Source organism: Heterodontus francisci, chromosome 9 (genome assembly GCF_036365525.1).
Source record: "Heterodontus francisci isolate sHetFra1 chromosome 9, sHetFra1.hap1, whole genome shotgun sequence".
Classification (NCBI taxonomy): Eukaryota; Metazoa; Chordata; class Chondrichthyes; order Heterodontiformes; family Heterodontidae; genus Heterodontus; species Heterodontus francisci.
In genome coordinates, this window is record NC_090379.1 from 11578868 (window position 1) to 11604605 (window position 25738).

A 25738-nucleotide genomic window follows, 5' to 3' on the forward strand; every position below is an offset into this window, starting at 1 on the left:
GGGATAGAGGGACCTTGGAGTATATGTCCGCAGATCCTTAAAAGTAGCAGAACAGGTCAAGGTGGTTAAGAAGGTATATAGTATGCTTTCCTTTATTAGTCGAGACATAGAATATGAGCAGGAAGGTTATGCTAGAACTGTATACAACACTAGCTAGAACACAGCTTGAGTACAGTGTACAGTTCTGGCCACCACATTAGAGGAAAGATGTGATTGCATTGGAGAGGGTGCAGAGCAGATTTATGAGGATGCTGCCAGGACTGGAAAATTTTATCTGAGGAAAGATTGGATCGGCTGGAATTGTTTTCCTTAGAACAGAGGAGGCTGAGGGGTGACTTAATTGAGGTGTATAAAATTTGAGGGGCCTGGATAGAGTAATTAGGGACCTATTTACCTAAGCAGAGGGATCAAAACCCAGGGGGGCATAGATTAAAAATAATTGGTAGAAGGATTAGAGAGGAGCTGAGGAAACATTTTTTCATCCAGAGGGTGGCAGGCACCTGAAATTCATTGCCTGAAAGGGAGGTAGAGACAGAAACCCTCACCATATTTAAAAAGTACTTGGATATCTATGTGAAGAGCTGTGACCTGCAGGGCTGCAGACCTAGTGCAGGAAGGTGGGATTAGGCTGGGTAGCTCTTCGTCGACCAGCATGGACAAGAGCTGAATGGCTTCCTGTGTTGTAACTTTTCTATCATTTCTTTGATTTACAGGCAATGGAGTATTTTTGAATGTAGTTACTGTTCTAATGTATAAAAAGCAGCAGCCAATTTGCACATGGCAAGAATATATAAACAGCAATGAAATAAATAAACAGGTAGTCAGCTTTTAGTAATGTCGGTTGAGTGTTTAGAGGGTAGACAGGGCCTTGGTTTAGTGTCCCATCTGAAAAATGTGACCTCGGACAATACCTGCCATCAGCTGTGTATCAGTGAACATCTAAACCTGATTTTGTGCCATCAAACGATACAAATATGAGCACAATTGATACACTTTTCTATACTAAATGTAATGTGGTTTGTTTTGATAGGAGGAATAAGGTTGCCACTTCCTTTTTTAAGGTAAGAACCGAAATGGGGTAAAGGAGCAAAGAGGTCTACACGTGCAGATATTAAATTGTTAAAAATAGCAACACAACTTGGTAAGGTTATAAAGAGCACAAAAATTTACCAACTTAATAGAATTCTTTGAGGAAGTGACAAAGTTGATTGATGAGGGAAGGGCTGTAGATGTCGTATACATGGACTTCAGTAAGGCGTCTGATAAGGTTCCCCATGGTAGGCTGATGGAGAAAGTGAAGACGCATGGGGTCCAAGGTGTACTAGCTAGATGGATAAAGAACTGGCTGGGCAACAGGAGACAGAGAGTAGCAGTGGAAGGGAGTTTCTCAAAATGGAGACGTGTGACCAGTGGTGTTCCACAGGGATCCATGTTGGGACCACTGTTGTTTGTGATATACATAAATGATTTGGAGGAAAGTATAGGTGGTCTGATTAGCAAGTTTGCAGACGACACTAAGATTGGTTGAGTAGCAGATAGTGAAGGGGACTGTCAGAGAATACAGCAGAATATAGATAGACTGGAGAGTTGGGCAGAGAAATGGCAGATGGAGTTCAATCAGGGCAAATGCGAGGTGATGCATTTTGGAAGATCCAATTCAAGAGTGAACTATACAGTAAATGGAAAAGTCCTGGGGAAAATTGATGTACAGAGAGATTTGGGTGTTCAGGTCCATTGTTCCCTGAAGGTGGCAACACAGGTCAATAGAGTGGTCAAGAAGGCATACGGCATGCTTTCCTTCATCGGACGGGGTATTGAGTACAAGAGTTGGCAGGTCATGTTACAGTTGTATAGGACTTTGGTTCGGCCACATTTGGAATACTGCGTGCAGTTTTGGTCGCCACATTACCAAAAGGATGTGGATGCTTTGGAGAGGGTGCAGAGGAGGTTCACCAGGATGTTGCCTGGTATGGAGGGCGCTAGCTATGAAGAGAGGTTGAGTAGCTTAGGATTATTTTCATTAGAAAGACGGAGGTTGAGGGGGGACCTGATTGAGGTGTACAAAATCATGAGAGGTATAGACAGGGTGGATAGCGAGAAGCTTTTTCCCAGAGTGGGGGATTCAATTACAAGGGGACACGAGTTCAAAGTGAAAGGGGAAAAGTTTAGGGGGATATGCGTGGAAAGTTCTTTACGCAGAGGGTGGTGGGTGCATGGAATGCGTTGCCAGCGGAGGTGGTAGACGCGGGCACGATAGCGTCTTTTAAGATGTATCTAGACAGATACATGAATGGGCAGGAAGTAAAGAGATGCAGACCCTTAGAAAATAGGCGACATGTTTAGATACAGGACTTGGATCGGCGTAGGCTTGGAGGGCCGAAGGGCCTGTTCCTGTGCTGTAATTTTTTTTGTTCTTTGTACTGGGGACAAGATTAGGGATGTAATGCTAAATTTATATAGAACTCTGGTGAGATCACAGTTAAAGTAATGTATGTATTTCCAGTCTCCACACTACAAAAAGCATATTGAAACCCTGGAGAAAGAAAGAAAGTGAAGATTTACAAGGATATTACCAGAACTGAGAGGAGGCCTGACAGAAGTTTTGAAAGTCATGAAGAGGATTCATCTGTTTCCATTTGTGGATGAGTCCAGAACAAGCAGGCATGTACAATATAGATCATGGGGGCGCCCAGCACATCAGTGCAAAAGATAAGGCTGAAGCATTTTCAACAATCTTTAGCCAGAAGTGCTGAGTTGATGATCCATCCCGGTCTCCTCCTGAAATTCTCAGCATCACAGATGCCAGACTTCCAGTTCGATTCACTCCACGTGATATCAAGAAACGACAGAAGGCGCTGGATACTGCAAAGGCTATGGGCCCTGACAACATTCCGGCAATAGTACTCAAGGCATCTGCTCCAGAACTTGCCGCGTCCTTAGCCAAGCTGTTCCAGTACAGCTACAACACTGGCATCTACTCTGTAGTGTGGAAAATTGCCCAGGTATGTCCTGTACACAAAAAGCAGGAGAAATCCAGCCTGGCCAATTACTGCCCCATCAATCTACTCTCAATCATCAGTAAAGTTATGGAAGGTGTCGTAGACAGTACTGTGAAGCGGCACTTGCTTAGCAATAACGTGCTCAGTGACACTCAGTTTGGGTTCTGCCAGGGCCGCTCAGCTCCTGATCTCGTTACAGCCTTGGTTCAAACTTGGACAAAAGAGCTAAACTCCAGAGATGATGTGAGAGTGACTGCCCTTGACATCAAGGCAGCATTTGACCAAGTATGGCATCAAGGAGCCCGAGCAAAACTGAAGTCAATGGGAATCGAGGAAAACTCTCCGCTGGTTGGAGTGATATCTAGCAAAAAGGAAGATGATTGTTGGAGGTCAATCATCTCAGCTCCAGGACATCACTACAGGAGTTCCTCAGGATCGTGTCCTAGGCCCAACCATCTTCATCTGCTTCATCAATGACCTTCCTTCAATCATAAGGTCTGAAGTGGGGATGTTTGCCGATGTTTGCACAATGTTCATCACCATTCGCGACGACTCAATACTGAAGCAGTCCATGCAGAAATGCAGCAAGACCTGGACAATATCCAGGCTTGGGCTGATATATGGCAAGAAACATTCGCGCTACACAAATGCCAGGCAATGACGATCTCCAACAAGAGAGAATCTGACCATTTCCCCTTGACATACAATGACATTACCATCGCTGAATCCCCCACTAACAACATCCTAGGGGTTACCATTGACCAGAAACTGAACTGAAGTAGCCATATAAATACTGTGGCTACAAGAGCAGGTCAGAGGCTAGGAATCCTGCGGTGAGTAACTCACCTCCTGATTTCCCAAAGCCTGTCCATCTACAAGGTGCAAGTCATGAGTATGATGGAATACTCTCCACTTGCCTGGATGGGTGCAGCTCCAACAACACTCCAAAAGCTCAACACCATCCAGGACAAAGCGGCCCGCTTGATTGGCACCCCATCTACAAACATTCACTCCCTTCACCACTGACGCACAGTGGCAGCAGTGTGTACCATCTACAAGATACACTGCAACAACGCACCAAGGCTCGTTAGACGGCAGCTTCCAAACCCATGACCTCTACCAACTAGAAGGACAAGGGCAGCAAATGCATGAGAACACCTCCATCTTCAAGTTCCCCTCCAAGCCACACACCATCCTGACTTGGAACTATATCGCCGTTCCTTCACTGTTGCTGGATAAAAATCTTGGAACTCTCTTCCTCATAGCACTGTTGGCATACCTACCCCACATGGACTGCAGTGGTTCAAGAAGGCAGCTCACCACCACCTTCTCGAGGGCAATTCGGGATGGACAATAAATAGTGGCCAAGCTGACGACACCCACATCCCCATGAATGAATTTTAAAAAAAGTAGAATCATAGAAAGTTTAAGACACAGAAAGAGGCCACTTGGCCCATCGTGTCTGTGCCGGCCAAAAAAGTGATCCACCTACTCTAATCCCCCCTTCCGGCATTTGGTCCGTAGCCCTGCAGATAACGGCACTTGAGGTGCATAATATACGAGCATTTTTTTTTAAAAGAGTTTGATGAGAATGTGGGGCTTGCTGCCATATGAAGTAGTTGAAGCAGGGGAGGCTTAATGCATACACGAGCGAGAAGGGAAGAGAGGGATATGTGAGAGGAGGCCCATGTAGACAGTTGGACTGAATGGCCTGTTTCTGTGCTGCATATACTGTGTAATTGTGCTTTTGTGTGTCAGTTAACCAAGTGAGACTAATGGAGAAATAGCTGGTTGTAAGTAACTTCACTAAATATTGGGTTATCCTTTTAGTACAGGGGTGTCCAATCTTTTCGTAGAGTGGGGGCGCATTACAATTTTTTTTTCTTACATGGGGGCTGGTGAGATAATTTCGTAAAGATAAAGGCATTCAAAATTTATCTTGCTATTAATCAAAACGACAACAAAAGTGCATTTTTGTAAAGAAGCTTTAAATGAGAAGACTAATTTATTGACATACTTTCTCATCACTGTGTTGGACACTAATTTAGTGAGATACCTGGCATTTTATGCTTCGGCAAGTAGTCAACTTTGTCCACACACTTGTAGCGATGCGGAGTATTCCGGACAGATGCCCAACTGTCAGGAATGATCTTGATGGCACTCCCTTTCTCTGTGTGTCTGTCTGTGTGTCTCTCTCTTTGCCTCTCTCTCCGCCGCCCCCGCGCCCTCTCCGCCGCCCCCGCTCTCTCTCCGCCGCCCCCGCGCCCTCTCCGCCGCGCCCGCGGAGGCAATATCTGAAGAGTTTTTGTTACGGTTCTTCGAGCTCACTGTAAAGTCCTTGGTTGTAGGTAGATTTTGCTTTTCGTCGGGGCCCAGTGTTCTTCTTAAACCTTGTTTGTTGTAGGAGACTTTTCTCTCGTGTCTTCAGTGGATGCAGATCATTCCTGTAATCAGTCATTCCTGTTCTTGCTACATTCTTCATTTTATTACACAAATACTATAGTAAAGAGTAGTTTTCTCTGAGTAATTTAAAGCAACCGTAAATTGAAATATTTCACTATTGACTGCATCACATTACATCATTTGTATTTAATCGATTAACTACTGCAAAAGTTTTAAAAATAATTTTGCATGCTTAAATGTAATCTGCGGTACGATGTTGTTGTACCCAATGCCATCAACCTTGAAGCTGCAATTTACCCGGAAAATTAAAGTGGTGCACTATCTGGAACAGGATCTTGCTTGTTTCCATTCTTATCTGCCCAGTCGAAGCCCGAGAATCAAGCAGTGGCTTCTCTTCCAGCTCCCATACCATTGCCTCTGAAATCTCCTAAGCATCCACCTTTGGCCCCCTCCTATTTCATATCTGCATGCTACCCCTTGATGACGTCATCCAAGAACACAGGGTGAGATTTTAACTCATTCAAATCCCACCCACTTGCACAGAGTTAGAATCAGGCCCACGTCAGGTTCCACCTGTCTGCTGACAATATCCAGCTATACCTCAACCACCACCTCTTTTACCACCTCCTACTGACATTCAGTAGAACTTTCCTCCAACTAAATCTTGGGAAGACCAAAGCTGTTTCCTAGCCACCAACTCCATCCCTCTCCCTGGCCACTGATGAGGCTGAACCAGACCGTTTTCACAACCTTGGCATCCTATTTGAACTCGAAGGGCTTCCAATCATATATCCACTTCCTCACGATAACCACCTACTTCCACCTCCGTAACATTGCCCATCTCTGACCCCACCTCAGCTCATGTGCTGCGGAAACCATCATCCATGTTTTTATTACCTCTAGATTTGACTATTTCAGTGCTCTCAGGCCGACCTCCTATTTTCCACCCTTCATAACTTGAGCTCATCCAAAACTCTATTGCTCATATCCTAACTTGCACCAAGTCCCCATCACCCATGACCCCTGTGCATGCTGATCCAAATTGGCTCCCGGTCTGACAACACCTCAATTTTAAAATTCCCATCCTGGTTTCCAAACACCTGCCATGGCCTCGCTCCTCCCAATCTTTGTAATTTCCTCCAGCCCCACAACCCTCCAAGATCTTTGCAGTCCTCCAATTCTATCCTCTTGCACATCCCTGATTTTGTTCTAGGACCTAAGCTTTTGTAGTTCTGTCCCTAAAGCTCTCCCATAAGACATTCCTCTACCTCTTAACTCTTCCATCATGTTTCTTTTTACCTCTGCTAATATCTCCTCGTGGATTGGTGGCAAAGATTTTTTGATAAAATTCCTGTGAAGTGATATAGAACATTTTACTATGTTAAAGGTGCGATTATAAATGCAAGTTGTTGGTGTAAGTAGCTCTGTTGGACTTTGTTTCTGTGATCTGACATTGGCCTATTTAATTTTTTAAGAAACTGCTATTCCATGTTATGTGCCCTGTCAGTTATGAACTCATTAATTTCAAGTATAGCATTTAATTCTGGGAATTTAGAATGTTTCCCACAGCAATCTTAATTATGCAATAGTTTGAAATCCAGAACATTTATATTCGTATTTGTAACTAAGCCAATGTAAATTTGTAATATCTCAATTTTTGGAAGGATGTACAAATATTCTTGACTAATGTATGAGTCAGTCCATTTTTTTCCACAAAATAAATGCTAATGACTTGGTAGCTATCAGTGTTGCCACTGAATTTACATCAGCCCCTAAAGCAACTATATTTTCTCCTCTTTAGCCCATCCCCCATATGCTCTCTCACCCCATGACCACCACCTCACTACTCCCAAACGCAGTGACCTTTCTTGCTAATTCTTCCAGTGTTCCCACAACCCAGGACGGCTTTCCTAACATTAACTAACTACATGTGTGAGTTCTGAAGAAGGCATATCCTACTCGAAATGTTAACTCTGTTTCTCTCTCTACAGGTGCTACCAGACCTGAGTATTTTCAGCACTGTCCGTTTTTATACATGCCCACTTGCCTGCCTACCACTTTACAATACTGTTACATAAAATACCTGCACTCTACCTCCTATCTATCTTCAAGCCATAGACATTTATTGCACGGAAAGCAAACATTCAATCTATTGTGTTTGTACTAGCTCTTCACTAGAGCATCCCAAAGCCAATTTCACTGTCTTGCCCACTTCCCCATAGTACTATAACTTCCTCTGATTCAGATATTTATCTTCCTTGTCATCAACTTCTACATCGTGTGCCTTAAAAAAAAGATGAGATCAAATTACTGCATAGTTAATCAAATGTGTAATAATCAAGGCCAGTGATTTACATTTTCCATGTAAACATTACATAATCATGAAGTCATAAGTCAAATCTCCCATGATTTTGTATGGTAAAAATTTGAATTCTGTTTATAAAATCTGGAAATAAAAGGCAATTTTAAAATGGGACCTTGAAGTTGTCGCTTTGATGTAAAAACCCAATGGTCCCTAATGTACTTTAGGGAAGGAAATCTGACCTATAAATGACTCTAGTCTCGCACCAACTCTTATATAAAAGCAAAATACTGCAGATGCTGGAAATCTGAAATGAAAATAGAAAGTGCTGGAAATACTGAGCAGGTCTGGCAGCATCTGTGGAGAGAGAAGCAGAGTTAACGTTTCAGGTCAGTGACCTTTCATCAGAACAGAATATTTCATCAGTTTTGTTTTTATTTCACACCAACTTTTAACTGCCTTCTAACGTAGCCTAGCAAGCTACTCAGTTGTCCAAAACCATTACAAAGAATTGCAGAGGTTCATGAAGAAGGCCAATACCACTTTCTCTGTGACTAGTGACAGGCAATAAAGGCTGGCCTTGCCAGCAATACCCACGTTTTTAAATGGCACGCTAAACCATGAGGTTATTGCAGCTGATCTTGTCCTCCTCTAGTTCCTTGTCTGCACTTTCTAGTTACTATGCAGCAAATGGAAATGGGGAGCCTGCCGAGTTTTTTTTAACGTTGTAGCCTGCGGTACTGAAGTCACTACACCTTTTCCCCGGCTGATTAAATAATTTGTAAGAGAAATGAGATTTAAATTATCTTCCCAGTAATTTATGTTGATGAATTAAGAATTCACATGTTTATGATGGCTTAAGCATGCAAAACTTATCAAGCATTTCTGCTTATTGAAGGAAATAAACTACCCTAACACTTGGTAGCATTATGGTCAAGCCTGGAATTAAGTAAATCATTTTTGTGTCTATTTAAAAATGTTGAATTTTTCTCCACATCTGAATACTAGTAAATTATTGCACTTCCTCTAACTGTAAGTTTGATGAAATACTACTGAGCTCATGGAAAACAGACATACCTAGTAAATATTGATCAAAACAGTATTAAAAAAAATAGGCAATTGTGTGCTCAGTGCAGCTAAAAGCTGATCTCTATAGAGGGCATTCTGGCAAATACAGTTGCACTGTTGACAAATTCACTACTTAAGTACTGTGCAGGAAGGACTTTATCTTATTTCACCCAGATAGAGCACAAAGCTGTGATCACAGAACCAAAATCCACCAGATGCTGACTTTTAATACTATGCCTGAACTGAGCCTTCAGTTGCCTCAAGATTGCTCGTAAGAAAGATAATCAATCCCAGAATAAATACTTTTTCAACCCTGCCTCTATTCTTGCTGAGGAGCAGTTTTACAAAAAAGTTGGTGTCATTTTTCATTGACCTTTCCCAGTGTGACTTCTTCTCGCTCATTTGGGGCACACCCCTCTGTTGAATGTCACTTGTTGCAGGCTGGCAGTGGAGTTGGACTCCAGGAATTTTGACCACATGTAAAAACCCTCGCCCCCCCCCACACACACACCCTTGGAGTCTGAATTCAAGAAAACTAAGGAAGTAGCTGACTCTTGCTAGGGTGTGATTCTACAACCGCAGACCACCTCCCAGTACTATACTTGTGCGGCCATTCTTTACATAGAGATGGGATAGTGATTGTTGCCAAGTCATCAGGTGTTGGTACGTTGGCTATATTTTCTTTTACCCTCCCTTCCCTGGTTTTGTGCTTTTACTAATTTAGGTTGGGGAATTTGGATGGAGGTTAAAACACTACTGCATAATCTAGGCTCACGCTTCAGTGCAAAACTAAGGGAGTGTTGTATTGTCAGAGGTGCTGTCTTTCAAGCACCATCTGTCATAATTTGTGGTCTAACACCTGTCAAATTGATATTGGCCCTCGAATATTTTGAAAGTTACCACTTGTGGACTTTTACAACTAATCTAGATAATTTTTGCATGTAATTGCTCCAATATTCCTTTTACCTTTAAGATTTCTGAGTAAATTTAAGACGTTTTCCCGAGTGGTGCTGTTTCCCCTGTGTCAGGTGTATGTATTTGGTGATATAGTACATTTTGTAAGTATTTGTGCAGTATATGATTGAAACCTAGACAGTTCTTGATCACTTGTAGAAGTATAAAAAATAATCAGTTAATTGTATTACTGCACCTAAATAGCCATAATCATTAAGCTTAACTTTTCGTTTTATCAAGTAATGACATGCATTCTGTAATCACAACTGTATCATTTTGATAATATTTTGCAAGGAGACACTTTTGCCAACCACCAGACTTTAATTCAAATTTACCACGCCTTTCATCCTTTTCAGGCTGAGCAGCTGGGCTGTCCACAGTTTGTGTAAACTCTTTATTGTTCTCCTCCTACTTTGTTTGCTTAGCAGTTACCACATATATTTTTCCTCTTGGCGGTCCCGCTATTACTATTTGTGCATGTCATGCTAGATTTCTACTTATCTGGAGATTAGCCTCCTCCATTGAGTTATTGATGAGTTCAGCTTTCTTCCAAAGTAGAGGTCCTCTGGCCATTTGTCATTCAACTGCAAGGTGGCTTAATGAATCAGACAAGTTTTTATTTCAGTTTGCTGTTGATTAGCACTTATGGTGATTGTATAAGGCTCATTATCTTTGATCTTGTTTTGGTACTTGCATGCGATTGCTCCTAACAATCAGTGCTAGGATGGCAGTAATTTAATCTTGCATTTAATTAGCATGAAGCTGTTCCAGCTGCATGCCAATGCTAAATTTGTGGAGTGTAAATTGGGTGTGAAGGTCGAAACGGGTTGAAGTGAATGACGTTCACTTGTTCAGCAAGTCTTACTCTGCTTTGCTCCAGTGTCTGATAAGGCCCTGAAACTAGATTTAAGTTTCATTTATACTATATCAGCAATCTGTACAGATAATTCATGCCAGTACCAATTAGAAACTTGAACATAATGCAGTGGTACATGGATGCCTTTAGATCTACAAGTCAAAATATGGGATTTGTAATATTTACATTGGGGAAAAAAAAATCAGGAGATTCAGATGAATTCCTATGGAATCTGGATCAATGCATACTAAATCCAAATGTGACATAAACTAGTCTGGTCAAATTGAGCCTTCGATTTTGTTCCAGGCAATGGGAAATGCAGATGTTACAATGTTGTTAAATGTCAACCCACTATTTAAGAAAGGAGAGAGAAAGAAAACTGGGGAAAGGGCGGTGCAGTGGTTAGCACCGCAGCCTCACAGCTCCAGGGACCCGGGTTCGATTCTGGGTACTGCCTGTGCGGAGTTTGCAAGTTCTCCCTATGACCGTGTGGGTTTTCGCCGGGTGCTCCGGTTTCCTCCAGCCAAAGACTTGCAGGTGATAGGTAAAATTGGCCATTATAAATTGCCCCTAGTATAGGTAGGTGGTAAGAAATATGGGATTACTGTAGGGTTAGTATAAATGGGTGGTTGTTGGTCAGCACAGACTCGGTGGGCCAAAGGGCCTGTTTCAGTGCTGTATCTCTAAATAAATTTAAAAAAAACTACAGACTTACTAACTTGACATCTGCAGTAGGAAAATGCTCGAATTATAACTGATGAGATAACTGGACACTTAAATAATGGTAGGAATGGGCAGAATCAACATGGATTTATGAAAGGGAAATCATGTTTGACAAACCTGTTGGAGTTTTTTTGAGGATGTAACTAGCAGAATAGATAAGGGGGACCCAGTGGGTGTGGTGTATTTGGATTTTCAGAAGACTTTTGATAAGTTACCACACAGGAAGTTAGTAAGTAAAATTAGAGCACCTGGGATTGGGGAGTGATATACTGGCATGGATTAAGAATTGGTTAACAGATGGAAAACAGAGAGTAGGAACATATGTGTCATTCTCAGGTTGGCAGTCTGTGACTAGTGGGATACTACCAGGGTCAGTGCTTGGGCTCCAGCTATTCACAATCGATATCAATGATTTGGATGTGGGGACCAAATGTAATATTTCCAAATTTGCTGATGACTCGAAACTAGATGGGAATTTGAGTTGTGAGGATGATGCAAAGAAGCTTCAAGGGGATTTAGACAAGTTGAATGAGTGGGCAAGAACATGGCAGATGGAATATAATGTGGAAAAATGTGAAGTTATCCACTTTGGTAGAAAAAAAACAAAGTGCAGAGTATTTCTCAAACGGTAAGAGATTGAGAAGCGTTGATGTCCAAATGGACCTAGGTGTCCTTGTTCATAAGTCTCTGAAAGCTAACATGCAGGTGCAGCAGGCAATTAGGAAGTCAAATGGTATGTTGCCTTTATTGCAAGAGTATTTGAGTGCAGAAGTAAAGACGCCTTGCTGCAATTGTATAGAGCCTTGGTGAGAGCGCACCTGAAGTATTGTGTACAGTTTGGCCTCCTCACCTAAGGAAGGATATACTTGCCATAGAGGGAGTGCAACGAAGGTTCACCAGACTGATCCCTGGGATGGCAGATTGTTCTGTGAGGAGAGATTGAGGATACTGAGTCTGATGCCCTCCCTCCTACATCAGTTCTCCAGCCACATGTTCAATTGATCAGTCCTCCTATTCCTATGCTACTAGCACGCAGCACTGGGAGTAATCCTGAGATTATTGCTCGTGAGATCCTGCTTTTTAATTTCCTTCCTAACTCTCTCTCAAATCTGCTTTCAGGACCTCGTCCCTCTTCCTACCTAAGTTATTGGTACCAATGTGGACCACAACCTCTGGCTGTTCACCCTCCCCCAGAAGGATATCCTGTAGCCACTCCATGACGTCCTTGACCCTGGCACCAAGGAGACAACACACCATCCTGGAATCACAGTTACTGCTGCAAAAACGCCTGTCTGATCCCCTGACTATCAAATCCACTATCACTATTGCTTTTCCGCTGTTCCTCCTGCACTCCTGTGAAGCTGAGTACAGGAGCAAAGATGTCTTTCTGCAGTTATACAGGGCCTTGGTGAGACCACATCTGGAGTATTGTGTGCAGTTATGGTCTCATCTGAGGAAGGATGTTCTTGCCATGGAGGGAGTCCAAAGAAGATTTACTAGGCTGATTCCTGGGATGGCAGAATTGATGTATGAGGAGGGATTGGGTTGGCTAGGCCTATATTCACTAGAGTTTAGAAGAATGAGAGGGGATCTCATAGAAACCTATAAAATTCTAACAGGGCTAGACAGGCTAGATGCAGGGAGGATGTTCCTGATGGGTGGGGAGTCCAGAACCAGGGGTCACAATCTCAGGATACGGGGTATGCCATTTAGATCCGAGATGAAGAAAAATTTCTTCACTCAGAGGGTGGAGAACCTGTGGAATTCTCTACCGCAGAAGGCAGTTGAGGCCAAGTCATTAAATATATTCAAGAAGGAGATGGATATACTTCTGAATGCCAATAGGATCAAGGGATATGGGGAGAAAGCGGGAACAGGGTACTGAATAAAACGATCAGCCATGATCTTTTTCCGAATGGCGGAGCAGGCCCGAAGGGCTGAATGGCCTACTCCTGCTCCTATTTTCTATGTTTCTGAGCCACCCATGGTGCCATGGACTTTGCTGTGGCTGCACTCCCCTGAGGAATCATCGCCCTCACCAGTATCCAAAATGGAAAACCGATAGCAAACAAGGGGACTCCTGTACTACCTGCCTGGTTCTCTTAGACTGTCTGGTGGTCACCCATTCTCTCTCTGCCTGTGTGCTTCTAACCTGTGGTCTGACCACCTTCCTAAATGTGCTATCCATGTAGTCCTCCGCCTCACGGATACACAACTGTGACTCCAGCCGCCGCTCAAGTTCCGAAACCCGGAGCTCAAACTTCTGCAGCCAGTGACACTTACTGCAGATGTGTTCGTCTAGGGACACATGGTGCATCCATGACTTCTCTCGCATACTGCATCCATGACTTCTCTTGCATACTGCAGGATGTACATTCCACTTGGCTGAGCTGACCTGCCATGCCATAACTTTAAAAACTTTTACTACAATTAGAATAAGTGGAATAACTTAGTTACTCACCAATCAGCTTCTTCCCCTGTACCTAAGTAAGAGCCAGCTACTGGAGGCTGAGAAAAGGTAGAAAAAGAAAGGAGCACCTCCCTCACCAAACTCCCTCTCACCAAACTCCCACTTTACAATTTGTGCACTCAGAGCAGCCCTGTTGCAGACAAAGTAGCACTGAGGAAGCCCCACTTTTATACTTTCTGAAAAATAACTGATTCAAGCTTCCGAAAACCAGTTTAAGCCAGCTACCGAAGTAACTAGCTGCAGCTGCTCCCAGAGAGCTTGTATACCCCTGTTTTAAGGCTGGAATAAAACTTAACTTCTCTTAACTTGAGTAATTTTTATTTAATTGCTAAATTGAAGAAAAAAATTAGTCTTTAGATGGAAATTCACCCTTAAAACGTCGTCTCACCAGCTCTCAGTGCAGAACATTGCAGATGGAATACAATGTGGCGAAGTGTGGTATCCATATTGGTAGGAAAAATAGAATATTTTTTGAACGGTGAGAGACTGTAAATGTTTGTATTCGGAGAGACCTTCACATGCCGGTACAGCAAGCAATAAGGAATACAAATGGTATATTAACTTTCGTTACAAAGGGATTTGAGTGTAAGAGTAAAGAAGTCTTTCTACAATTAAACAGGGCATTGGTGAGGCCACACCTGGAGTACTGTGTACAGCTTTGGTCTCCTTACCGAAGGAAGAACTTATTTGCCCTTGAGGGAGTGCGACAAAGCTGCACTAGACTGGTTCCTGGGATGAGGGATTTTCCTATGAGGAGAGAGTAAGTAGACAAGGCCTATATTTCCTGGAGTTTAGAAGAGTGAGAGGTGATTTAATAGAAGCATATAAAATTCTTAAGGGCTTGCAAGGGTAAATGCTGAGAAAATGTATCGCCTGACTAAGGAACCTAGAAGACAGGGTCACAGTCTCAGAATAAGAGGTTGGTTATTTAGGACTGAGACGAGGAGGAGAAATTTCTTCATTCAAAGGATTGTGAATCTTTGGAATTCTCAACATCAGTGAGCTGTGAATTCACAGTCGTTGGGTATATTCAAGACAAAGGTTGATAGATTTTTGGGTACTAAGGGAATTAAGGCATATGGGGGTAGAGTGGGAAGGTGGAGTTGAGGTAGAAGATCAGCTATGATCTTATGAAATGACAGAGCAGACTCGAAGGGCCAAATAGCCTAGTCCAGCTTCTATTTCTTATGTCCACATTCCGAGACCACAGATCTGTAGTTAAACTAAGCTAACTAAAGACACATAATGATAGATGTGTTGGCAGTCTGAAGAAACTTAGACAATAAGGATGCTGATGTTGGACATCCATTATTCCGTGAATGAAGACTTGGTGTACTTCCTCTTTCTTGGGTCCCTCCTGCTTGTCATTTTGCTCCATTAATGTGGTTCTGTATTTAACAGCAAAATTGTAAAAGTGGTATCGGGGCTTATTCAAAGCCCAGTTAAATGTTTTCATTTTTAAAAATTCATTCATGGGATGTGGGCGTCGCTGGCTAGGCCAGCATTTATTGCCCATCCCTAATTGCCCTGGAGAAGGTGGTGGTGAGCTGCCTCCTTGAACTGCTGCAGTCCATGTGAGGTAGGGACTCCCACTGTGCTGTTAGGAAGGGAGTTCCAGGATTTTGACCCAGCGACAGTGAAGGAACAGCGATATAGTTCCAAGTGAGGGTGGTGTGTGACTTAGAGGGGAACTTGCAGGTAGTGGGGTTCCCATGCACTTGCTGCCCTTGTTCTTCTAGTTGCTAGAGGTCGCGGGTTTGGAAGGTGCTGTCTAAGGAGCTTTGGTGTGTTGCTGGAGTGCATCTTGTAGATGGTACACACTGCTGCCACTGTGCGTCAGTGTTGGAGGGAGTGAATGTTTGTGGATGGGTGCCAATCAAGCGGGCTGCTTTGTCCTGGATGGTATCGAGCTTCTTGAGTGTTGTTGGAGCTACACCCATCCAGGCAAGTGGAGAGTATTCCATCACACTCCTGACTTGTGCCTTGTAGATGGCGGATAGCCTTTGGGGAGTCAGGAGGTGAGTTACTCGCCGCAGGATTCCTAGCCTCTGACCTGCTCTTGTAGCTATGGTATTTATATGGCTACTCCGGTTCAGTTTCTGGTCAATGGTAACCCCTAGAATGTTGATAGTGGGGGATTCAGCGATGGTAATGCCATTGAATGTCAAGGGGAGATGGTTAGATTCTCTCTTGTTGGAGACAGTCATTGCCCGGCACTTGTGTGGCACGAATGTTACTTGCCACTTATCAGCCCAAGCCTGGATATTGTCCAGTTCTTGCTGCATTTCTGCATGGACTGCATCAGTATCTGAGGAGTCGCGAATGGTGCTGAACATTGTGCAATCATCAGCGAACATCCCCACTTCTGACCTTGTGATTGAAAGAAGGTCATTGGTGAAGCAGCTGAAGATGGTTGGACCCTGAGGAACTCCTGCAGTGATGCCCTGGAGCTCAGATGATTGACCTCCAACAACCACAACCATCTTCCTTTGTGCTAGGTATAACTCCAACTAGCGGAGAGTTTTCCCCCTGATTCCCATTGACTTCAGTTTTGCTCAGGCTCCTTGATGCCATACTCAGTCAAATGCTGCCTTGATGTCAAGGGCTGTCACTCTCATCTCACCTCTTGAGTTCAGCTCTTTTGTCCATGTTTGAACCAAGGCTGTAATAAGGTCAAGAGCTGAGTGGCCCTGGCGGATCCCAAACTGAGTGTCACCGAGCAGGTTATTGCTAAGCAAGTGCCGCTTGATAGCACTATCGATGACACTTTCCGTCACTCTACTGATGATTGAGAGTAGACTGATGGGGCGGTAATTGGCCGGGTTGGATTTGTCCTGCTTTTTGCTGGGTAGATGCCAGTGTTGTAGCTGTACTGGGACACAGGTCTTCAGTACTATTGACGGAATATTGTCAGGACCCATAGCCTTTGCAGTATCCAGTGCCTTCAGTCGTTTCTTGATATCATGCGGAGTGAATTGAATTGGCTGAAGTCTGGCATCTGTGATGCTGGGGGCTTCGGGAGGAGGCCAAGATGGATCATCAACTTGGCACTTCTGGCTGAAGATTGTTGCAAATGCCTTATCTTTTGCACAGATGTGCTGGGCTCCCCCATCACTGAGGATGGGGATATTTGTGGAGCCACCTCCTCCAGTTAATTGTTTAATTGTCCACCACCATTCACGACTGGATGTGGCAGGACTGCAGAGCTTAGATCTGATCCGTTGGTTATGGGATCGCTTAGCTCTGTCTATCACGTGCTGCTTACGCAGTTTTGCACGCAAGTAGTCCTGTGTTGTATCCTCATCAGGTTGATACCTCATTTTGAGGTATGCCTGGTGCTGCTCCTGGCATGCCCTCCTGCACTCTTCATTGGACCAGCATTGGTCCCCCGACTTGATGGTAATGGTAGAGTGGGGGATATGCTGGGCCATGAGGTTACAGATTGTGGTTGAGTACAATTCTGCAGCTGCCCCACAGCACCTCATGGATGACCAATTTTGCATTGCTAGATCTGTTCAAAATCTGTCCCATTTAGCACAGTAGTAGTGCCACACAACACAATGGAGGGTATCCTCAATGTGAAGCTGGGACTTCGTCTCCACAAGGACTTGTGGTGGTCACTCCTACCAATACTGTCATGGACTGATGCATCTGCGGCAGGCAGATTGGTGTGGATGAGGTCAAGTATGTTTTTCCCTCTTGTTGCAGACCCTGTCTAGCAGCTATGTCCTTTAGGACTTGGCCAGCAGTGGTGCTGCCGCGCCACTCTTGGTGATGGACATTGAAGTCCCCCACCCAGCGTACATTCTGTGCCCTTGCTACCCTCACTGCTTTCTCCAAGTGGTGATCAACATGGAGGAGTACTGATTCATCAGTTGAAGGAGGGTGATAAGTGGTAATCAGCAGGAGGTTTACTTCCCCATGTTTGACCTGATGCTGTGAGACTTCATGGGGTCAGAAGTCGATGTTGAGGACCCCTAGGGCAGTTTCCTCCTGACTGGAGCAGTACCTCCTGACTGTATCACTGTGCTGCCACCTCTGCTGAGTCTGACCTGCCAGTCGGACAGGACATACCCGGGAATGATGATGGTAGTGTCTGGGACATTGTCTGTACGGAAGGTTTTGTGAGTATGATTATATCAGGCTGTTGCTTGACTAGTCTGTGGGACAGCTCCCCCAACAAGCCCCCAGATGTTAGTAAGGAGGGCTTTGCAGGGTTGACGGGGCTGAGTTTGCCATTGTCGTTGCCGGTGCCTAGGTCGATGCCGGGTGATCCGTCCGGTTTCATTCTGTTTTATTGACTTCGTAGCTGTTAAATACAACTGAGTGGATTGCTAGGCCATTTCAGAGGGCATTTAAGAGTCAACCACATTGCTGTGGGTCTGGAGTCACATGTAGGCAGACCAGTTAAGGACATTAGTGAAATTAGATGGGTTTTTTCAACAATTGACAATGTGTTCATGGCCATCATTAGATTTTATTAATTGAATTCAAATTCCACCTTCTGTGCTGGGATTCGAACCCATGTCCCCAGAGAAATACTCTGGGTCTCTGGGTTACTAGTCCAATGACGATACCACCATGCCACCACCTCCCCGTGATTGATTGATTGTACTGTGACAAATATGAAGACTTTCTGTCTCTGATTTATTATATGACTGGCTTCTATACTACTCATTATGGAATGTACATAGTTAAAACTGGGTTCAAAGAATTTACCAATAATATCAGAAATAGTTCAGGAAAGCCTTGCTCTGCAAATATTTATTGCTGCTGCTGATCTTAGGTGGGGCAATGTATCAAAGATCATCCAAAGTGCTCAAATGAGTTAATTTGTTCCTAAGAAGATTCCAAGCCAGTAATAAGATGGAGGGAGCCCCTAGCCCTGTCTGGAATTTTAGAATTGAACAACATGCATACTGAGTTTTATTGCAGGAGATACGGAGATACTACTATTGTATCTGAAGAGAAATCGCTTGTATTTTTCTGTAAGTAGGTTGTTGGCCTTTTAGAGTCATAGGCTTTTACAGCACAGAAACAGGCCCTTTGGCCCAATGCACCTGCGCCGATCATCAAGCACCTGTCCTAACTAATCCCATTTCCCCGCACTTGGCCCGTATCTTTGTATGTTATGGCGTTTCAAGTTATGGCATCTAAATATTTCTTGAATGTTGAGTGTTTCTGCCCCTACCACTCCTTCAGGCAGTGTGTTCCAGATTCCAACCACCCTCTAGGTGAAAAAATTTTTCCTCAACTCCCCTCTAAACCTCCTGCCCCTTACCTTAAATCTATGCCCCCTAGTTATTGACCTCTCCGCTAAGGGAAAAAGTTTCTTCCTATCTATCCTATCAATGCCCCTCATAATTTTGTATACCTCAATCAGGTCGCCCCTCAGCCTTCCCCGCTCCAAGGAAAACAACCCCAGCCTATCTAGTCTGTCTTCATAACTGAAATGCCCAAGCCCAGGCAGCATCTTGGTAAATTACTTACTTATCTCTTTTTTTTTTTTCCCCCCAGCCCATCAAACCAAACCTCTGCTAGGCTCCCTCTTGCCCATGAGACTCACCTCCCAGTCCTTTGACCCCATTGCTATTAAACTTCTGTTCCTAGTCCCATGCTAGCTGACATTGTAAATAGTTCCCTGGTCTTGGATGCTGTCCTTCTCGCTTTCAAAACCACTATCACCCATTCCTAAAGAGCCCACCCTCGGCCGTGCCCTTTCTCCAATATTTCAAAAGTTCTTAAATGTACTATTGCCTCCCAAATCTATTCCATTTTTCCTGCAACTCTATGTATTTGAATTTCCATTTATGTTTCCATAGAATTGCAACGGTCCTTAACAATGTCACAAGTGACATACGCTGCGACTATGACTGTGGTGCTCTATCCTTCCCTGACTTCTCTGCAGCCTTTAATGTGATCAACTGCACCAATCTCCTCTAACAACTTTCCTTTGATGTCTAACTCAGTGGTATTACACTTGTTTGGTTCCGTTCTTGCCTCTTCCACTTGTCTTTCTTTTTCACTTTTTTTGTACAAAACGTGAAAAAGGGGTTGAAAGGAAAAACAGTTTGTCTTTTGCGTAGAGGAACCGTCCGTCGGTCAATACCATAAGTTATAATTTTTTGCCTTCATCTCAAGCAATAGCTTCCTTTCCCATGCTGCAGCGTTGCCTTGAGCCCCTCAAGGATCTGTCCTTGGCCCCTTCCTCATCCTCATATACAAGTTGCCTTTCAGTGACATCATCTGCAGATGTGGGATCAGTTTCCACATGTATGCTGATGCAACCCGGCTCCAGCTCTACCTCCCCACTGTTGGCGAGACATCGGTCGTCTCAATTTCTCTACCCCTCCCCCCCCCCTAACCTGTCCCCCTCTGAACTTGCTGCACTCCGTTCTTTCAGGTCTAACCCCGACATTGTCATCAAACCTGCAGACAAGGGTGGTGCTGTTGTTGTCTGGCTTACCGACCTCTACCTTGTAGAGGCTCAGTGCCAACTCTCAGACACTTCTCCCCAGTTACCCCTGGACCATGACCCCACCACTGAACATCAAGCTACTGTCCACGGGACTGTCACTGACTTCATCTCCTCTGGAGGTCTTCCTTCTACAGCTTCTAACCTCATAATCCCGCAACCACGGACAACCAGCTTCCTTCCTAAAATCCACAAACAGGACTGTTTTGGCAGCTCCATTGTTTCAGCCTGTTCCTGCCCCACTGAAGTTATTTCTTCTTATCTTGACTCTATCCTTTCTCCCCGGTCCAGTCTGTTCCCATCTACATCCGTGACTCTTCTGATACCCTATGTCATTTTGACAATTTCCACTTTACTGGCCCCAACCGTTTCCTCTTCACTATGGATGTCCAATCTGTCTACACCTCCATCCCCCACCAGGACGGTTTGAGGGCTCTTCGTTTCTTCCTTGAACAGAGGCCCAACTAGTCCCCATCCACCACCACCCTCCTCCACCTGGCTAAACTTGTTCTCACATTGATCAACTTCTCCTTCAACTCCACTCACTTCTTTCAAGTAAAAGGTGTTGCTATGGGTACCCGCATGGGTCCTAGTTATGCCTGTCTCTTTGTAGGATATGTTGAACATTCCTTGTTCCAATCCTACTCAGGCCCTCTCCCCCAACTCTTTTTCCGGTACATTGATGACTGTATCGGTGCCGTTTCCTGCTCCCGCACTGAACTATCAACTTTGCTTCCAATTTCCACCCTTCTCTCACCTTTACATGGTCCATCTCCGACACTTACTTTCCCTTCCTCGACTTCTCTGTCTCCATCTCTCTGGATAGGCTGTCTACTAATCTACTAATATTTATTATAAACCCACCGACTCCCAAAGCTACCTCGACTACACTTCTTCACACCCTACCTCCTGTAACGACTCCATTCCATTCTCCCAGTTTCTCTGTCTCCGACGCATCTGCTCTGATGATGCAACCTTCCACGACAGCACTTCTGACATGTCTTTCTTTTTCCTCAACCGAGGATTCCCCCCACTCTGGTTGACGGGGCCTTTAACCTTGTCCGGCCCATTTCCTGCACGACTATCTTCACCCCTTCCCCTCCCTCCCTCCCAGAACCGTGACAGGGTTCCCCTTGTCCTCACTTTCCACCTCACCAGCCTCCACATCCAAAGGATCATCCTCCGCCATTTCTGCCACGTTCAACGTGATGCCACTACCAAATGCATCTTCCCCTCCCCTCCCCTGTCAGCATTCCAAAGAATCATTCCCTCCGCGACACCCTGGTCGACTCCTCCATTACCACCAACACCTCGTTCCCTTCCCACAGCACCTTCCCATGCAATCACAGGAGGTGTAATACCTGTCCTTTTACCTCCTCTCTCCTCACTATCCAAGGCCCCAAACATTCCTTTCAGGTGAAGCAGTGATTTACTTGTACTTTCAATTTAGTATACTGTATTCGCTGCTCACAATCTGGTCTCCTCTATATTGGCTGACCGCTTTGCGGAACACCTCCGTTCAGTCCGAAAGCATGACCCAGAGCTTCTGGTTGCTTGCCATTTCAATACATCCCCCTACTCTCATGCCCACATATCTGTCCTGGGCTTGCTGCAGTGTCCCAGTGAACATCAACGCAAGCTCGAGGATAGTATCTCACCTACCGATTAGGCACACTATAGCCTGCCGGACTGAACATTGAGCTCAATAATTTCAGATCATGACGGGGGGCCCCCCTTTTTATTTTTAGTTATTTTTTCTTTTTTCTTTTTAATTCATTTTATTTTAGTTTGTTTCATCATTCATTTTTTTTAACCACTTTTTTTCCCCTTAATTGTGCTTTGGGCCAGGGCTATTCATTTTTCCGTCAATTAACACCATCTCTGCACAAATGCTTTGTCTTTCAGCACACCATTAACATACCGTTTGCCTTTGCTCCACGACCTTCTGGTCAGTTATTCTGTGACCCTGTCCTATCAACACCTTCCCTTTTGTTATCTCTTGCCCCACCCCCGCTTTATTTGCTTAAAACCTATTACATTTCTAACCATTGCCAGTTCTGATGAAAAGACACTGACCTGAAATGTTAACTCTGCTTCTCTCTCCACAGATGCTGCCAGACCTGCTGAGTATCTCCGGCATTTCTTATTTTTATTCCAGCTCTCCCCTACCCTTCTTGACTATCTGTTGTTAGACCTTTAGTCCAATATACAATCTTTGATGAGCTGCAGTTTCCTCCCGATAAATATTGTGAAATCTAAAGCCATTGACTTCAGCCTGCCAAAGTCTCCTAGCCGCGCCACTGATTTCATTCCCGATCCGGCCATTGAACAGAACCAGACTGTTCGCATTCTTGGCAAATGAACGGGCTCTGAGCTGAGTATCCATTCCCATATCCTCTAATTGCACAAAGATCACTCACTTACACATTGGTTGTCTCATCCATCTGCTACTGAAACTCACGCCTCCTTTGATTGTTGCACATCAACATCGCTCCTGCATTACCCCTGTTCTTGCTGACCTATGTTAACTGCTGGTTCCCCAACATGTCAAATTTCAAATTCTCATGCTGCTGTTTAAATCTCGTCTGTGTCTCTCTCTCTCTCTCTCACTCTCTCTGTCTCTCTCACTCTCTCTGTCTCTCTCACTCTCCCTGTCTCTCTCTCTCTTTGCATGTCTCTCTGTGCATATGTCTGTGTGCATCTGTCTCTCTGTCTGTGTGTGCCTCCCTCTCTCTATCTCTTTCTCTTTGTCTCACTATGTCTGTCTGTCGCTCCCTCTCTCTTTGTCTCTTTTTCTCTGTGTGTCTCTCTCTCTCTGTCGGTCTGTGTCTCTCTCTCTGTCTCACTCTCTCTCTCTGTCTCACTCTCTCTCTCTGTCTCTCTCGCTCTTTGCCTGTCTCTCTTTTTGTCTGTCTGTCTCTCTCTCTGCGTCTCTCTCTCTCTCTCTCTTTGCGTCTCTCTCTTTGCGTGTGTGTGTGTGTCTGTCTCTCTGTCTGTGTGTGTGTCTCCCTCTCTCTGTATCTCTGTGTGTCAGTCTGTCGCTCCCTCTCTCTTTGTCTCTCTCGCTCTATCTTTGTCTCTCTGTCTCTCTCTCTGTCTCTCTCTCTGTCTCTCTCTCTGTCTCTCTCTCTCTCTCTGTCTCTCTCTCTGTCTCTCTCTCTGTCGCTTTCTGTCTCTCTCTTTGTCGCTTTCTCTCTCTCTTTGTCGCTTTCTCTCTCTCTGTGTCGCTTTCTCTCTCTCTGTGTCGCTTTCTCTCTCTCTGTGTCGCTTTCTCTCTCTCTGTGTCGCTTTCTCTCTCTCTGTGTCGCTTTCTCTCTCTCTGTGTCGCTTTCTCTCTCTCTGTGTCGCTTTCTCTCTCTCTCTGTCGCTTTCTCTCTCTCTCTGTCGCTTTCTCTCTCTCTGTGTCGCTTTCTCTCTCTCTGTGTCGCTTTCTCTCTCTCTGTGTCGCTTTCTCTCTCTCTGTGTCGCTTTCTCTCTCTCTGTGTCGCTTTCTCTCTCTCTGTGTCGCTTTCTCTCTCTCTGTGTCGCTTTCTCTCTCTCTGTGTCGCTTTCTCTCTCTCTGTGTCGCTTTCTCTCTCTCTCTCTGTCGCTTTCTCTCTCTCTCTCTGTCGCTTTCTCTCTCTCTCTCTGTCGCTTTCTCTCTCTCTCTCTCTCGCTTTCTCTCTCTCTCTCTCTCGCTTTCTCTCTCTCTCTCTCTCTCGCTTTCTCTCTCTCTCTCTCTCTCGCTTTCTCTCTCTCTCTCTCTCGCTTTCTCTCTCTCTCTCTCTCGCTTTCTCTCTCTCTCTCTCTCGCTTTCTCTCTCTCTCTCTCTCGCTTTCTCTCTCTCTCTCTCTCGCTTTCTCTCTCTCTCTCTCGCTTTCTCTCTCTCTCTCTCTCGCTTTCTCTCTCTCTCTCTCTCTCGCTTTCTCTCTCTCTCTCTCTCTCTGCTTTCTCTCTCTCTCGCTTTCTCTCTCTCTCTCTCTCGCTTTCTCTCTCTCTCTCTGTCGCTTTCTCTCTCTCTCTCTGTCGCTTTCTCTCTCTCTCTCTCTCGCTTTCTCTCTCTCTCTCTCTCGCTTTCTCTCTCTCTCGCTTTCTCTCTCTCTCTCTCTCGCTTTCTCTCTCTCTCTCTCTCGCTTTCTCTCTCTCTCTCTCTCGCTTTCTCTCTCTCTCTCTCTCGCTTTCTCTCTCTCTCTCTCTCTCGCTTTCTCTCTCTCTCTCTCTTTCTCTCTCTCTCTCTCTCGCTTTCTCTCTCTCTCTCTCTCGCTTTCTCTCTCTCTCTCTCTCGCTTTCTCTCTCTCTCGCTTTCTCTCTCTCTCTCTCTCGCTTTCTCTCTCTCTCGCTTTCTCTCTCTCTCTCTCTCTCTCGCTTTCTCTCTCTCTCTCTCTCGCTTTCTCTCTCTCTCTCTCTCGCTTTCTCTCTCTCTCTCTCTCGCTTTCTCTCTCTCTCTCTCTCGCTTTCTCTCTCTCTCTCTCTCGCTTTCTCTCTCTCTCTCTCTCGCTTTCTCTCTCTCTCTCGCTTTCTCTCTCTCTCTCTCTCGCTTTCTCTCTCTCTCTCTCTCGCTTTCTCTCTCTCTCTCTCTCGCTTTCTCTCTCTCTCTCTCTCGCTTTCTCTCTCTCTCTCTCTCGCTTTCTCTCTCTCTCTCTCTCGCTTTCTCTCTCTCTCTCTCTCGCTTTCTCTCTCTCTCTCTCGCTTTCTCTCTCTCTCTCTCGCTTTCTCTCTCTCTCTCTCTCGCTTTCTCTCTCTCTCTCTCTCGCTTTCTCTCTCTCTCTCTCGCTTTCTCTCTCTCTCTCTCGCTTTCTCTCTCTCTCTCTCGCTTTCTCTCTGTCTCGCTCTTTCTCTCTGTCTCGCTCTTTCTCTCTGTCTCGCTCTTTCTCTCTGTCTCGCTCTTTCTCTCTGTCTCGCTCTCTCTCTCTGTCTCGCTCTCTCTCTCTGTCTCTCCGTCGTCCCTCCCCCGTCTCTCCGTCGTCCCTCCCCCGTCTCTCCGTCGTCTCTCCCCCGTCTCTCCGTCGTCCCTCCCCCGTCTCTCCGTCGTCCCTCCCCCCGTCTCTCCGTCGTCCCTCCCCCGTCTCTCCGTCGTCCCTCCCCCGTCTCTCCGTCGTCCCTCCCCCGTCTCTCCGTCGTCCCTTCCCCCCCCTCTCCGTCGTCCCTCCCCCCCCTCTCCGTCGTCCCTCCCCCCCCTCTCCGTCGTCCCTCCCCCCCCCTCTCCGTCGTCCCTCCCCCCCCTCTCCGTCGTCCCTCCCCCCCCTCTCCGTCGTCCCTCCCCCCCCTCTCCGTCGTCTCCCTCTGTTTTCTCCGTCTCTCCCTCCCCCAACTGTATCTACCCTTACCACCCTAATCTCAAAAATCTTCATTCCTCTCTGGCCTCTTGTGCATCCTCACTTCATACAACGCATCATTTGACACTGTGCCTTCATCCATTTAGGCTCCGTGCTCTGAATTCTCTCCCTAAATCCCTCCACTTGCCTCTCTTCCTTTAAGCAACCCCCCCCCTGCCACAAAGCTGCCATCT

At 45.2% G+C, this 25738-nt stretch overlaps 1 protein-coding gene across 3 annotated transcripts in view; it reads left to right on the plus strand.

Moving 5' to 3' along the window:
- Positions 1-25738, plus strand: part of rps6ka5 (ribosomal protein S6 kinase, polypeptide 5) — a 292559-nt gene that overhangs the window by 35108 nt on the left and 231713 nt on the right. The window contains exon 1 of one of the 3 annotated variants that reach the window (XM_068038565.1): positions 1031-1061. The exons of the other annotated variants lie outside the window; for them this stretch is intronic. The gene's annotated coding sequence lies outside the window, so the exon portion shown is untranslated. Of the gene's footprint in view, positions 1-1030; positions 1062-25738 lie in introns of those variants that run through there. 3 annotated transcript variants of the gene reach the window in all.